This window comes from Dromaius novaehollandiae, chromosome 1 (genome assembly GCF_036370855.1).
Source record: "Dromaius novaehollandiae isolate bDroNov1 chromosome 1, bDroNov1.hap1, whole genome shotgun sequence".
Taxonomy (NCBI): domain Eukaryota; kingdom Metazoa; phylum Chordata; class Aves; order Casuariiformes; family Dromaiidae; genus Dromaius; species Dromaius novaehollandiae.
This window is the reverse complement of record NC_088098.1, coordinates 74,193,376-74,207,937: the sequence shown is the minus strand read 5'-3', so window position 1 is coordinate 74,207,937 and position 14,562 is coordinate 74,193,376. Positions and strand designations below refer to the sequence as shown.

The 14,562-nt window shown below is 41.5% G+C and overlaps 1 protein-coding gene across 5 annotated transcripts in view; it reads right to left on the bottom strand.

The window, feature by feature from the left end:
* PRR5 (proline rich 5) overlaps nt 1–14,562 on the bottom strand; it is a 94,046-nt gene that overhangs the window by 66,101 nt on the left and 13,383 nt on the right. For 3 of the 5 annotated variants that reach the window (XM_064516901.1, XM_064516919.1, XM_064516911.1), the window contains one exon: nt 3,801–3,934. The gene's annotated coding sequence lies outside the window, so the exon portion shown is untranslated. Of the gene's footprint in view, nt 1–3,800; nt 3,935–7,352; nt 7,374–14,562 lie in introns of those variants that run through there. The other 2 variants (XM_064516905.1, XM_026114033.2) reach the window with 2 other exon arrangements.

Sequence of the window (14,562 nt, the reverse complement as noted above, 5' to 3'; positions counted from 1 at the left end):
TGAAAGCTGTTTTGATTGCTTTTGTGTGGAGTTGGGCAAAAAAGAGGAATGAATCATACCGTTTTCTCCTCCCTTTACTTACAGCAGAATTAAAAGTAATAAATATAAGACCTCCTCTGTTTTACAGGTGAAATTGTTGTTTTGCATAGTTAGATAGACTGATAGATAGAAATATTTATGCTTTTATCTAAACTTAACAAATGCAGATATTATTGTCTGTATTTTACTCAGATGGTGAATAAGGAAAAGGAAGAAAACCGGCATAACACTTGAAATCATTCTTTTCTTTTGGTAAAATAGTCCTCAAGAGCTGTAAAGAGAGATGGGATGCTGATGACTGCAACAGCAATGCAATAACCTGGGAGGTCAGAATTGGAAGGTGCAACTAAGAAACCCTTGAGATAAGTTCTGTCACTCTACCTTGGCCTTTCTGTTTTAGAAGCTCACTCAACGATACCGACTAGGAAATGATCCAAAAGGGGCATTCATCTGACTAAAAGTGGAGATGTACAGGAATATCTGGCCCTTGTTTTAGAGTTGCTGGAGAAAACCAGGCATGTATGTAAGATCAGATGAGATGAATCTCATCCCCAGACTGTTTTACTGCCTGATTGATCCTGACACAAGTGTAAATAATTTGGCATCCAACTAATGAAGGTTTCACTCTCCAGAGAACAAGCTCTGACCCTAGATGAAAAGACTTTCTGGGACCTATCTTTGGTTTACAAACTCAATTGGTATTTCAAAGAAGGATATATTAAATCAGGAAGTATTTCCAGGGGCGTCTGCTGTTGAGATTGGCCAAAGGCATCACAGAGTTCAGAGAAGTGGGACAGCAAATAGGATTTGCTGGTAAGGGGCATCTTTTCTGGCTACGGAATCAGCTGAGTTTTCTAGGAAAAAGGAATAACACCTACGGAAGCAGGGGACAGGGAGAATTAAACAATAAACAGTGTCATGTTCACCTCTTACTGTTGGAAGAGGAGAAAAAAGGGAGCAGAGCTGTAACTTTTCTAGGAACTTCTCATTATACTAATTGAGAAAAGACTGAATGCTCACCAGCTGTGACATAGTTAGTGGTGCTAACCTCCTGTATTATCCCACTACTGTTCCACTGATTTCTCTGTCCTTGCAAGCATAGCAAACACAGTGCTCTGCTGTTTCTGATGTGGCCACTGCCATGCCACGTCTTGTGCATGTACTGGGTTTGAAACCTGTGACATTTCCATTATTGCAATGGAAAACTGCAAATGTTTACAAAGCCCATGCCCTGCAGATATAAACTAACGGGGGCCCAGAACCTTCAACGCGTGTTTTCTGTGGTCCCTTTTACGACAGGACCAGAATCCTGACCGAGACCTTTAAATTACATCATACCACAATGAAAAGCAAATAATAAACTTAACTGTAAAAAAATGCACACTGTTGGAATATAAAATTTGAATATAACGCTGCACTTAAAACCATAAGAATCGCTTAAAGTCTATTATATTGCCAGCAAGTGAGAAGTTACGGCTTTTGCAATGAAAAACACAAGTGGCTATAAAATGCCGGGTTTGCAGTAGGGGGTTATTGTTTTTTCATAAGCCATTGGTGCATCTAGGCAGCAAACAACTCTGTCAGGGTGCTGGTAAGTCACTCACGGCATAATGTCTAATAAGGCCTTGCTTGCTGAGAACTCCCATCTGGCTGTCCATCAAAGTAGTGCTATGGATTACAGAGTAATCCCTAAACAATGTACAGCGGAACAGTTTGCAAATGCTCTGCTAGAAAGAGAAGGCATGTACACGTCTGTTTTTTACTCTGATGTAAATGCAGTTATTCACAATATCAAGAGAAAATTTAATAACAAGACACAGATGGAGTGTTCACAGGAAAACTTTTCAGAATATTCCAGTGTGTAGGTCAGTTTTTACTTCTACTAGCAATGAGGGAACTCTCTTAACAGAAATATTTGGAGCTGCTGCTGATAGCACTCTTGTGCTAGTAACAGATTAGTTGGTAGATTACCAATTTAGTTAATAGCAAATGTGGATAGATGTTTTAGAGAAAGCTGAAAAGTTTGGAAACAGAAATTTCTAGCTATGCTTGAAATAATATGGGCATTGGTAGCAGAAATTTCCCTACAAAGTTATACCCAAATTCTTCCCTCACCTTTTCCAGAGGAATAGCCAATGAGGAAGACAGCAATATCCGTGCCTACTCTCTTCACAACCTGAGACTGCCGAGCTCCAGTTATAGTATGAATAGCTATCAAAAGCCCCATCTTTGCTACTGATGCTGCTAACTCATTTCTTAGGGACCCCAGACATCCTGGAAACTCTTGGGAAAAAGGTGCAACACAAATGAAAATGTTTTCTCTCACTTTTAAACATCTGTGTTCAGTTTAAAGACAAATTAAAGATAAATTGTGGTGCAAGTCATATGCTTGTATTGGATATGGCGCAAGGGCTCAGTGGGAACTGCAGCCTACATCATGAGTATTTACACTTTAACAGCCTGGGATGAAGTAAAGTAAGCACTGTAGCAAAATCCAGTTACGACTGTAATGAACTAGCATGGAGTAAACATTCTTATCATTTACTACTTGATATAAATTTGGAAGAAAGTATGCATTGCTCAAAACAATTCAAAATTGAAGTTTTTTTTTTTTTAAAAAAGGAGAACCCTTTAGAAAAGGCTTCTTTGCTTAAAAATCACAGAAAAAAAATGAAGCCATGGCAGAGTTTAGATCCTGCAGTTTAGTGATAAAGTAAATAAATCTTCAAGGGAAAATAAATCTCTTAAGAGGTTCAGAGAGAACATGAATTTGGTGAAGGAAACTGGCAATTGTTTTCTGAGAAAATTTCTAAATTGCTTTGAAAAAATAAGAACTATTACATGTGATGATAACATTAAAAGAAAAACAGAACATCCAAGACAGATTAAGAACATTTACTTTCCTTTCACATAAGTACACACACACGCACACACACACACCCCTCTCTCTCCATACGTGACTAGTAGATTCTGAAAGTAATTTCAAGAAATCTGTAAAATTCCCTACTTCCTCAGAACCTCAAATCTCAAATGGGAATCCAATCCTAGAACTGACTATTAACTAGCATTGACATGATGGATGGTTGTGCCCAAGCATCACTGCAGCAATAGCTGTGGCTGTTTAAGATACTGCTACCGCTCAGCTGTCTGGGGCTGCTTCTCACCACACCCCCATATATATCGATGATATTTAGGTCATTTGAGAATTCCTCATATGCTTCAGCGCACAGGCAGCCAGGGTGGCTCTATGTGTTTCTGTAGCAGTTCTCTACGATCTCGGAGAACAGCACCTGAACCCTCCCATTCAGCTCGAGGTAGCCCCATGATCTAAAAAGCGATAGCTAACACCAGAGCTTTTGTATTAGCCGCTCTGGCTTTCTGATGGCTTTTTTTCCCCATGGAGATGAATTTTATTCAGAGGCTCTTCTCCGAGAGCAGAACTTCCAGCAATTTTCTATACTGCTTGCTCCCAACCCTGATACAGCTGTGACTAGAATGACAACTGAAAGCTTATGCATGCCATTTTTTAAAGCTCCACTAAAGCCAGAGGGAGGTAGGCTGACATGAGCTGATGTTAAAAATCACGGAGTATTGCACTGTTATTCAGATATTTTTCTATGGCAGAAAATACAGTGGGATCTGTGGGAGATGTTGTAAGAGAGATGTTAACCCTAGTCAGTCCAACAAAACAAACCCTCAAAGTGGTCTGAAATTGGAAACACCTTACAATTGTAGATAGTGTTGTAGAAACATTTGCTTACCTGCTAAAGGGAGAAGAAAGCAGGACTGAATAGCAGATAGTGAAGACTGCAGCGGGTTTCCAAGAGTCACATGAAAATCGTGACAGGTGCTACAATTTGGTTGAAAAATTCAGCCACTTGCAAAAAAGGCAGCTCTGCAACAGAAGATGAACAAAAAGTAGTATTGCACATACTGCTAACCCAGGAATTGTTTCCCAAGAGTGCACTAATAAGCTCATACCCAACACACAGAGAAGTGAAAATAAGTGAATTAATCGGTGCTGTTTCACCTCATCACTGATACAAATTAACATTTCTTCTTGCACTTTTTGTTCAAACTGTTTTGTTTTCTTCACAGGGGACTGACTCACTGACACCAGCATTAAGAGCAACGCTTACCACTAGCAAGGGTGATAGTTTCCATTAGCACACATACTGCAAGCAGTTGTGTATTCCAAAACCAAGGGGGTGACAGAGAAAAGGTTTGAAACATGCTGCATAATCTATGGTGGTCACCTTTGAAAAGGAGCTGTCCAACGAGGCCCAAAAAGTCTTAAAGGCATCATTGAGAAATACAGGAAATTCTTGCTTTAGGGCTTCAGATAGTGGTACTGATATCACTGCCTGGCCTGAGCCGGACTTGCAGTGCCTCTCTGAGATAACTATGAACCACAACAAACGATCCCCAACTGGATATCTCGGTGTAGCATAGAATTTATTATTATGTAACTCCTAACCCCAACAGAAACATATTCATAATTTAAAGATTATTTTTTTACCACTGGTCAATAGGCATCAAACCCTATTTTTGTAATACATACATACAGACAGACGCATTCGCACACGCACATGCACACTCTGAGCGTGGTTCATCAATGCCTCGCATTTTGCACAGCCATCTGCACCAGCTCCAACACACCACTAAATCTAACTAAGCATACTTACATGCCTTTTTTGACTAAGTGTATCCTGAACACAAAACACTCCTGCTTTTATTTTGAGGCATTTCATACCCACTTTGCAAGGGTGTAAATAAATCCATGTGTTTTAAAAATATATTTGAAGATCAATCTGCTATGAGTTTGAGAGAACTAAATAATCACCCCATGCCCCCCCACCCTTTCTGTCTGCTCTTAAGGCACGTGAGCTTCGTCCTGCTACCACTTATTTTAGTCAAAGTCAGAGACATTAGTTGAAGTAACGGTATTGCGCTAAGTCAGTACAACTTGATTGAAATGAGTTAAAGAACACAGACGTAAGCAGCTCAGTAGATCGCCTGGAGAACGGGAGAAGTTATCTCCAGCATGGAGACCGCGGTGCCACGGAGTGATATTCTGAGTATCTGGGGGCAAGGCAGGGACAGAGACCTTTTCAGCTGCAAAGATGCAGATGGAAGACGACACATGAACACATTTCAAGTGAGGTATGTATTGCAAATGCTTAAGCAAAACACAGACACAATATACTGAATATGAACATACTATTCTAGCACAACTTCTGTGGACAGAGTGAACTTTGTACTAGTATATGAAAAACTGCTCTAGGCAGAGCAAGCTGTATTAAAAAGAGCAAAATTTTCATGATATGACTGAGTGTATATTAGGAGCTTACTAGAGTGGTCAGGACACCTATCTCTTTCAAAAGCTATGACCAACTCAGCTCTGCTGGAAGCGGGTACTACCGAAGTATAGAGCAAAGTCTAAAATATTAAGTGTCGTCATGAATTTTTTTTGTGTCCTGTCCTCCCCCCCAACTTCAAGGAGGAACAAAAAAGGTTCTTAATCATCTCTCTAGCTTCGTGTATAAGAAACCTAACTGATTTTAGACAGAAATGGTTCTCGGAAGATTAAATGTTTAAGGATATGAAAATATCACTTTGTTTGGAAATCCTGCTTTGACATTTCAATGCCAGCAATTAAAAAAAAAATCCTTCATTTTGCATATAGCCTGTGATAGCTTGATCAACTGAGATAATAAACCAACATCACAGTGCTATTCTTGGGTGGGATTTTAGGGGGTTTTTGCAGAACAAAACTCCCCATCCTTTTTTTTTTATTATTTAAATCAACCTAACTTTGATGATCAAAGCTCAGCTATTCCTTCAATGCGTATATGCACTATGTATTTTTTCTAAAACTTGTGAATTAAATTTATCTTGCTTTCATCTTATATCCTCTATACTGCAAACTATTTATAGGTTCTGGGAAAAGGGAAAAAAGAGAACAAGCAAACAAAACCCCAAACATAATGTGGTTGTACAAAAGCTATAGGAGCTTGTAATTAAGCATATTCCCCACAGTGGCAGAGCAGTCTGTGTGGTATTTTTGGAGGAAAAACCAATCAAGAATTCATATAGCCTTTTGTTATCAAGTATTGATACCATGATCTCTTGTTACCAAGTACTGACACCATACTTTAACCGAGTATTTCCCAAAGGTGGTATTTTAGGACTGTTTTACAGTTTTCTCAGGCACAACACTACTTACATATCCCTCTACCTTACTATAAGGAAAGGAGCAATACAAATCTCTGAGGGGAAGGGAACCACTGCACTTCACAGATCACCCTGCATAACTCAAAATACTTTTGCAGACATAACCATCATTTTGCAGCTTTAAGACCTGAGACCTCCTGACCAACACAGAAAAGAAACATGATTCCAGAGGCTTTGGACCCCAAAGCTGCCATTAATCCAGGTGAAGTTTAAACTGCTCTGAGCCACAAGGCAGTGTGAATTTCAGATACATTCAGTACTTGAGGCAAAGGAGAAAAAGGTGTATAATGGCTGGTTTATTAATTCTGCTTTAAAGAAGAGTTATTTGGAATTTGCCCAAATTCAAAATGCTTGTCCTGGCAGAGAGGTTAGTGGTCCAAATATTAATAAGTACTCAAAAATACGTGATATAACACAGAATCATGCATCACAGGTGCATCACAAATAACGCATTAAAGTAAAGGCCTTCCTTTTCCAAATAACTGTACTTTAAAATTAACTTATTTGTGAGTGTGGGTGAAGCTCATTTTCTCATACAGTATGAGCCTCTCAGCTGAGGCAGTGCCAGTTCCTACTCAGGACTGACAACTGCAGCTGCTGTAAATCAGCATTTCAGCTGAGATGACAGTTGCCCACTTACACCTACTGCTTAGCTAGCCAGGGCCAGAGAAATCAGCCACGCAGACTCTAATTTCTGGAATCACCAGGCATGTCTTTCAATTCAGCCATGAGTGACCAGCAAATAAGCTCACTCTTTTCAGCGACTGAAGTCTACAAAGGTGCAGGCCAAGAATCAACAAGCTAAATGGACGTGGAGGCTGTAATTAAACTACAGTCAGCCTGGCAGGCTGATGTGATCGAGCTCTGTTATGTGAAAGCCTGCAGCAGCAACATTACAGACCTTTTCGTGTTGGAGGATTTTAATTGGGGGCTGCAATGACCAGGAAGTGTGTTGAGTTGATGGTGGCTGGAAACTGCAGAGGCTTGGTCACTACTTGTAGAGTTTTGCAAGCTCCACTAAGTCAGCTAGAAGTGAGTGTGGGATGGATGGAGGGAAAGAACATGGTTATAAATCATACCATCTATCCTCTCTGCTTTATTCCTTGAGCCACATACATGTAAATGTTGCTTTGTGGTGGCGGAGCCTCATTTCAGTCTGTGGAGTGAGCAGCCTTTGTGCTTTTAGCCTTCTCCCTCCCAGGCTGTTTAATAAGCCAGTGTACAACAGACGCCAAGGATCAAAACCATGGGGTTCAGCATATGCTATAGCTGGCTTCCTTGGTACCTTCGGTCACTCTTTTTCCAGATCTATGAAGGATGTACAGCTCTAAAATGATTTCATTTTTCCAGAAGTAAAAGATGTCAGGATTTCTTCTGGGATGGATTTCCCTGATCTTTTGCCTTAAAAAAAGAAAGTTTCACTTTAGCTGAATTAAAACTCACACTGTAAATTCTGATTATAACTAGAAGATGAAATCTGATGAATTCTCGCTACAGAAATGGATAGGAAAACTCCTGCTGACTTTCCCCTGGGGCAACACTGTACCTCAAACAAACAATATGATTGTTTGTAATGCTGACTGTTCCTAGCTGAAATTTTTTGCTGACAATCTATTTCTATTCCATTTATCTCCAAGTTCTTTTCTGCTGCAACGGTGGCGCTTAATCTAGCTCTATATATCTGAGGACACAACTTGTGAAGATGGAAATCTAAAGGGAATAACTTCTCCTCAAAACTCTTGTTTTTTACTTTTAAAAGAAGTCATATGAAAGAAAACAGAGAAAGCTCTGCATTAAAATGTGTCAAATTTTACTCCACAGGGGCAACAAAAAAGTTAGAACATATAAAATAATTAAGAACGAACCCTTAAGGGGCTAATAACAGGATTCACCAAAATGCCTTCCCTGTTATCTTCGATTAGGACTTTCTCCACACTCAAAACTCCATTAATTCCAACTCATATTTTAAACCTCTCTATTTTTCATTTCCCATAGTCTGAGTCTTAAACATAAGGACTAGTTGATAACATGGACAAAGTAGGCACAGATTACTGAGAGTATATGTTGCATGGAGGGGCACAGACTGTGAATTCGATTTTGCAGTACTTTAAGCCAAGGCAGGAATGCTCCCTGGAAACAGTGGTCCATTTTCATGAGCGCTCGCTCACCGTGTGGCAGCTCCCAGGGCCTTTCCACAGTTCCCAGGGTATTACCAAACAGGATCAATTAGACTGGAAAAGAATCTGCTCCCACTGGAAACCAGTTATGCAGTAATTCCCGTTATTTGTTACTACCTAATGCAAATGTTTCATTCATATTTGATTAAGTGAAAATACTTCACAATCAAAGCCTGCAAATGCAACTGCATCCTTACCGGTGTTTTTGCACTGTGAGCCGGCTGTGAATTTAATCATGGAGGTAAAACAGTAACATGTTTTTCAAAGGATGACTACTACCACATGAAAAAAATAGACAAAAAAGATCCCGATGGCAATGCCCCTCAAGTTCAAAAATGTCTTTGCAGACTGAGATTTCTAAAAGCCTTCTTGTACTACCCTGGCTCTGCTTTTAGTGAAAGTTATAGAAAAATATTCAATTTCATCAGGAAAAGACGGGAAAATCCTATTCGTGATGTGCATCATTTTTAGCTGAATTCATATTTAATATACCAGCTCCTAGGTTTTACAGGCATCCCATGTACAGAATTCGTATTAGAGTCAACATCCCACAGTGGTTTTAATAAAACATTAAAGCTTCAAATAACTCATGGAGAAGAGTTTCTGGATGGCTGAATGCAGTGTAAGTAAACATTAGAAGTTCCCTTTGAACTTTCCATGAGTGACTCGAGAAAGAAACAAAAAGGCCTTTTCTCTGCTTCTATTACAGCCACTCAATCTCACGAGTTTCTGCCACAGCATTTGAACGGTTTTACTGGGAAAAGATGCAGCTGAGGGTAAACAAGAGGGTATTTTGGAAGAATTTCATTTGAGCACCTGCTGAGTCTCCTTTGCTGGCTCAGTCACTTTAGCAGGCTGACTGACAGGGACTGTCAACTGATTTACCCCGTATTTGAAAACTGAGCAAATTCATGCAGGTTTTTGCACAGCAGCCTGGCTCTCTCTCTGCAGCAACATTTCTTCAGAGAAAGAAGCATCTCACATCAGCTGTCTTTCCATTTTAATAAAATGGAAACCTTCCTTATTCACCTCCTTTCTCATTCCCAGGAATCGCTGTGGAGTGGAAAAATATAAGGGAACATATCTATTTGTCTTCCTATTTACAACCAGTTCCCGCACAGCAGGGTAGTGTTGCCCTGCCCACAGCCCCTCTCCGAGCCTGGCACTCAGCTGCTGCCTGCAGAGGTGCCAGGCCACATTTCAAGCAGCTGCTTCTGAAACACATGTGAAAACATCTGCAACGAACAGTAGCTTCCTATTAAGACCAACAGCAAACCTCTATGGAGAGATTAAAAGCCTGATGGATCAGTGACAACTGCAAGGCTTGTAACCAGCTTGGAGAACCAAATCACACCTCCTCAGCCAGTCCATTGCCCCGGCAGGGCTGGCAGTAACAAGCTTTGGAAGAGGCAAAAGGAGAGGGAATGGTATCTCATAGCAGAATGGAGCCCAAACTGATTCCCAATGCAGCAAGAATATCAAGTCTGCATGGAAAAAAGTAATGAAAACGTCAGGACCCCACAAACCCTGCGTATGTAACTCTATTCCTATCTTTTCACAAATCCGTAGATTTTGCTGAACATGCTAAGGCCCGCCAACATTCATGTGAACTTCTCCTCTCGATTCAACAAGCTCAGCACCTTTCAGGCATATGTCAGAGCAAAAAGCTGCTCAGTTTTTTCTATTCTTAGCGGAGAGCTGGGGTTACTGATGGCAGCAGCAGGGAGCACAAAGCCTAATGATGCCAGCATCAGTACCAGATTAGGGATGTATGGAGGATCCTTAGCCGAGTTTCAAAAGCAAAGAGATGTTCACAAGGCCCTGATCACAGAGGAACATTTTGATGGGGGGCACAGATTGGGCAAAAGCAATGTGAAACATCGTGGTATTAGGGCTGTTTCCAACATCACCGTGACTGTAGGAGAAAGGACTCCTATCCTGCATGCGTAGTACTCCACAGTCTGGAGTACTCCACCCTGAAAGCAGAGGTAATTGCCGCTTGCTTTTAATAATGTAGGGAAAAAGAAAAACCAAAACCCAACAAGAAATAAGCAGTTCACCCTAAGCTCATTACAGAGGGTTTGAAAAAAAAGGTCAGATCTGGGCAGGCTTCCTCCACAAGACTGGAAAGAGAGGTTTATGAAATTATGACCCTGCTGCACATCCCACCTCCTCCTGCCGGAAGCTGCTCCACCAAAGTAAAGTTAGCAGAGGGGCTCTGTGATATTCTTAATCCGTTTCTGTGCAAAACCCAGTGGTTTCAGGTATGTTGTCAAAGGAACATGAGGTTCCAGTGAAGCTGCCAGAGGTAATACCGATTTACATTCAGGTCTACCAACCCAGCAGATTTTGGTGGAGAAAGGTAGCAAACAGCTGGAAGCAGCAACTGCTTAAATTTCTCCAGACAGTTCTACTTTACTAACCGCACATGAGACAGCAGCTGCTTAGTCAAAAGCTTCAGGAGGAAACCTAGTAACATGAGAGTATAACCCCACAGCCCGCCTCTAAGGCAGTTCTCAAACCACAATGCTGCTACCTGAACCCCTGAAAAAACGGTGAGAGAATATAAGGGGAAAAAGATACAAGAGAAGCTTTGGCTACAGCTGTAGTGAGGATGATAACCCAGGATAGCAGACTGTAACATATTGGTGGGAGAACATCAGTTGGATTTCTAATCCCTCAGTTAGCCAAAGTTTAGGGAAACACAAAGCATGGGTTTGGACTTTTCAGACAAAAGTTGGCAGATTTTTGGCTCCATAAATCTTCCATCACTGAAACCAGTCATTGACTAGAAAAAATGGGCTGTCAGGATTGTGTGTGCTGGCTGCGGTAAGTAGGGAATGGTTTTGTGGGAAATAAAGGAAACTACAACTTCAAAAAGTTGGATAGAAATAGTAGCAACTGTTGCCCTAGCACAAAAAATACCTAAGATTCAACTCAGCCATCATTTTGTGCTCCTGCCATGAATAGTTGAAAGTCCTACAGAACACACACTGGAGAGCTGTAATGTCACCCATCATCACCTCTCTGAACAGCTGAGTCACACACTGATATTCTAAAAAATATTAAAATTTTCACTGACAATTAAAGTGCAGAGCTATTTGGGGGGATTATCCACTGCCTGAATGGCCCTGCAGGCTCAGGAAGGGACCTTGCCAGTGACTAATGGAGGGGAAAAGTAAAATTAGCGTTGGTGCTGGATTTTTACAAGTCGATGCACAAGGTATTTTCTGTTGACATCAACAGTGACTGGATCAGGATCTAGTTCATTATGAAAATGACACCCTACCCCCACGTCTCCTCCGGAGTCCACGGTCCAGGAGAGTGAAGGTAGACTACCTACAGCCTGTGCTAGCAGTAACCGTTCAGAGTCTTGAGTGACCAACTCCGAGATTTCAAGAAACAAAAATAAAGCCGTTTACAAAAGTATAAATACACTCTCAGTATTTTTGTTTACTTTCTAGTATTTGTGACCTTGAAGTTCATGTTTGCCTGTTCTCCATGTCTCCAAAGCAATAGATATTAAATACATATTCTTCGCAAATAAGAAGAGAGCTTTCCCATGCCACAGGAGCTGGGACTACCAGAAACTGCTGCACCACATAGCAGATGGAGGCCCTGATCCAACAAAGTTTAAGCACATGCTTAACTAGTTTTAAGCACACCGGTAGTCCCGCTATAGCTAAAACAAATCATTCCCTTTTGCTTCTGGATAACCTTTTAATGTTTCAAAACTGCTCATTGTGTATTCCCAGAGATAGGATTTGATCCAGAAAAGGTGTGTGTACTGAAATTTTATTTGGCTCCCAAATTCCAGAAAAATCCAGAGCAGCTGTAAGCTCTGCCTTAAGTTACGCTTTATTCTAGCAGGGCTATTTACTGGTATTCGTCTCCAGTGGTTGATGTTCACCATGCAATGTCTCGGCTGGACGGAGGGACAGCGACCTGTCTGTAGTTGAGCAGTTGCGTCATTCAAGAGGACAGATGGGGAGGATACAGCTAGGTTTTTTCCTCTTCTGTATTTCTCTCTCATCTTTTTTTTTTTTTCTCCTTTTTCTTTTACAGTGGGGGTGGGCGATGGGAGAGGGAGCTCCTTGGACTGCAACATGCTAAAAGAGTAAATTAAATTTGCCTTATAATTACTTCCTGATTCTCCGTATTAGCAATCTGTCTTCAACCAGACAGATGGCGACCGCTGCTGCACAGCTGTTCGGTCGGGGCAGACCTGACAGGCGAATGGCAGGCAGGTGCAGCAGTGCCTTCATTCTCCAGCCACAGAAAAATTAAATAAGGAAGAAAACCTAGCCTATCAGCCAAGGAGAGGCAGATCTGGAAGCTGCTCCTGCAGGTCGGTGGGTGGTTTATCAGAGACAGATCTAATATGTGCTCCTCTATTAAGAGGTAGACTATGTCAGCCTATGCTGGGCATTTACCAGATGCCTGAAGGAGGCTGAGCCTCCTCGTTAGCGCTGGCCCGTGGGGTACCAGCTCTGATATCATTTGGTACCAGGAGGCACAGAGCCCTCCCTAGCCCAGCCAGTGGGTAATCTGCCCCAGACCTCCGCTACTCCTACCTGTCAGTACCCATATGCAGTGCTGGGAGAAAAACGAAATCCCTTGCTCTGCCCCAGCAGCGTGGACTGGACAAGGCAGGAGGAAGACAAGACTGCCAGAGCTGCGGGAAGCCAACGTCCAGCAGGTAACTGGAGCTCTCATGCTCCTCCCTACGCTCTGCAGCTAAACAAAACATTTCAGTTTACACAACTGCAAGGCAAACACCTTAGAAGTATGGACTTTCCTTTTAACTAGCAGAGTGGGAAGGTGAATAAGCAAAACACCCTGGGAAACAAGCACTGGAAATTTGTCCCAAGTACTAATAACATGGTGGCTTTCCTCCGAGTCTTGCTCTCTCCCAGGAAAACTTCAAAGTTGTGAATCTCCAATCCAGATGAAGGGTAAACCCTTCAATTCAGCCAAGGATTCTTCATTAATTTCAAATGCATTACTTCTCCCGGAGGAGGGGAGTACACTCCATAACCAATACTCAAACACACCCACTGACAGTCAGGGGAGAGACTCAAGGAAATAAGGTCACTTATCCTCACATGACAATAGTAAGCAGTTCTCATCAGTGTCTATTCTCATGTAGTTATGCAAAACCTAATACAATGTAGTTCATAAAACTCATAAGTTGTTTGCAATATCACAACCAACTAATGACAAAACCAGCAGTATCCCTACTAGTCACTCTTTAGTCATTCTGTGTCAGAAGATGAGGGGTGTTTGCCAACCATCAGGTTGTTCCAACCTACCGCAGCAATAGCATCTCTGTCAGTTCCAAAACTCAAGGGCCAGAAAAAGAATATAAAAGCCTCAACACAGTCTTGCATGCTAAACTGGTGTCAGCTGGACTGAAAAGAAATATCTTTATCAAAAAGAAAAAAAAAAGAAAACTCATGATTCACCAGAAAAAGAAACAAAAACAAAAGCTTAGTGAATTCTTCCCCATTCTCCTCCACACAAAAAAAGCAATGAGTTATCCTGGACTATCCAAATGGTTCCCAATATGGCCAAAATTTTATGTCACTTTGAAGCCTACATTTTTTAAAAAATAAGAGCTTTTTCAGACCTGATGTGGGGTCTGTTTAGCATCTTTCTCTTCCCAGTTTTGATCTGCCAGGCTGTCCTGACAGACTGCATCCTCGACTGTCATGTCCTTGACCCTCATGGTCGCTTCTACCAAAATTGCCATGGCTTTTGAGATTTTTATATATGAATGGAGTAAACCAGCAAAGGAAGAGTTACCACCTGCGCCTCAATTGCAGGATCGGGGGAGGTGGCTACCTGCACTGAGCTCTAGGAGCTTTGTAAGTTGGAAAAATCAGGTGAGGGCGCACTGGAGGTCCAAGCACAGGGTTCTCCCAGAGAGCACATATCGCAACATGCCGACATAAATACTCATAAAAGAAACCGCCAGTTGTTAGCTTCTCATCAGGCAGATGAGAGGAAAAGAGCTGCTAGAAAAAACAAAACAGGAAATTTTAAAGATGAGCAACATTTTGCCAACACATTAATCAGGCTCATGGGAACACTCCAATTTTGCCTCAACAAG